This window comes from Monodelphis domestica, chromosome 2 (genome assembly GCF_027887165.1).
Source record: "Monodelphis domestica isolate mMonDom1 chromosome 2, mMonDom1.pri, whole genome shotgun sequence".
NCBI classification, from domain to species: Eukaryota; Metazoa; Chordata; class Mammalia; order Didelphimorphia; family Didelphidae; genus Monodelphis; species Monodelphis domestica.
This window is the reverse complement of record NC_077228.1, coordinates 37,892,800-37,894,821: the sequence shown is the minus strand read 5'-3', so window position 1 is coordinate 37,894,821 and position 2,022 is coordinate 37,892,800. Positions and strand designations below refer to the sequence as shown.

The 2,022-nt window shown below is 31.3% G+C and overlaps 1 non-coding gene across 1 annotated transcript; it reads left to right on the top strand.

The window, feature by feature from the left end:
- The first annotated feature begins 1,423 nt into the window (after positions 1-1,423).
- LOC130457744 (U6 spliceosomal RNA) lies at positions 1,424-1,527 on the top strand. Its single transcript, XR_008917018.1, has one exon. It is a non-coding gene; the product is annotated as a U6 spliceosomal RNA (small nuclear RNA).
- The last annotated feature ends 495 nt before the right edge of the window (positions 1,528-2,022 follow it).

Sequence of the window (2,022 nt, the reverse complement as noted above, 5' to 3'; positions counted from 1 at the left end):
AATATATTAAAAAGGAAAATATTAACAAAGATAATTTATAGATTTGTGATATATACCAATAAAATTACCAAAGGTATATTTTATAGAGCTAAACAAAATTATAGAACTTTTTGGAGAACCAAAAGGTCTAAAATAATGAGAATGATAAAGAAGGTAGGAATGAAGAAGGAATAGCCATTCCATACTTCAAACTATTTTATAAAGTAGCAAGCTTTAAAATTAGTTGGTACTTGTTATACAGAAAAGTACATCAATGTAACAGACAAGGGAAAATCAGAAATAATGGAGCACAATAAACTTGGTATTTGGAAAACTGAAAATATAAATTATCTAAGAAAGAACAACCATTTTTTGGAAAAGAACTGCTGGGGGAAAATGGAAAGAAATTTGGTAAATATTAGACTGAGACCAATATTTTACTCTATGTTCCACTATAAATTGAAAATAGATATGTGACATGAATATTATAGATCATGCCAAAAAATAATTAGAATGGAACCAGACCACACATGTTTTAAAGCAAAGTAAGAAATGAATTCTTAGCCAAAGATAGAGGCAACTTCAAAAGATAAAATAGGTAATTTTGATTATGTGAAATTAAAAAGCTACTGCACAAATTAAGTGTATGTATATGGGATAAAAAGGGAAATATTCAACTGGGGAAAATTCTTATAAACATCTCTGGAAAGGTTTGAATCCAAGATACACAAACACACATACAACTAACAGAAATTTATAAGCTCAGAAGTCATTCCCTGAGAGATAAATAGCCAAAATATATGCATATGCAGTTCTCAAGAAAAAAAGAAAACTATTAACAACCAAATGAAAGATTGCTCCAAATCACTAATAATAAGAGAGATGTAAATCAAGACAATCTTAAGATTTGCATTCACACCCAGCAAATTTCAAAGATGATGAATAAAATGGAAGTGGTCAATAAAGTAGTGTTTATAGTAAGATAGGCACAATGCAATACTTATGGATCCTTCAATTAATACAACCATTCTAGAAAAGATTTTGCTATAATTCAAATGAAATAACCAAAACATGCCTAGAGATTTCACTGCCTGATGCGTACTCTAAGAAGGTAAAAAGCCATACACACCAAATATTTTTAGCAGCATTTTGTGTGTCTTAAAAGCACTGGAAATTCAGTAGATATTCACTGATTGGGAAATGACTGAACAAATTATTATAGATGAATGCAATGAGAGTACATTGTTGTAACAATGCACATGGTAAATATGGTAGAAAACAGAAAGGCTCATATGAATGGATACAAAATAAGGTAAACAGAACTAAGAAAACAGCTGTGGCTACAATAATGTAAATGAAAAGAAAACTACAGTGGCCACAAAAAAGAATGACAACTTAATGTTGGGAAATTACATCACCCAAACTTGGCTCCCCAACAGAGATACGAGTCCTCACTTTAGTAGCACTAAAATTGGAATGGTAAACAAAAGATTATCATGGCCCTGTGCAAAGATGACATGCAAATTCATTGAAGCATTCCATAAATTAAAAAAAAAGAGAGAGAGAATGAGAAGACAATTTCCTCAACCTCTTTTGAGAGGGATGGCCCATGAGTGTGGAGAACATCGCATATAACATCAGATTTTTTCAATGAGTTTATAGATCTTGCAAAGTTCTTCCCCCTTCCTCTTCATGAAAATCTTTGCTTCAAAGGAATGATCCCTGGCAAAATGATTGAGGAAATAAAGGTCATGTGAAAACAAAAGATAATGCAATCTATTAAAGTAAGAATATATGTTGTTTATGTTAAGAAAGAAGGGGATGACTTGCAACAGAAAAGAAGCTGATAAAATATCTTACTGCCACTGTGAAGCATTTGAGTCAATAATTAAGGATTTTATTTAGATCTACCACTTTCCTGCATTGATGGGAAGCTAGAATTCTATTATTTCCTTTGATGTAACAGTTTTATGGTTCAATATATTAGCAGAAGGCAAACTTTCTGTTTCATGTTTTATCCACCTCAAACTTTCAGAGTAATGC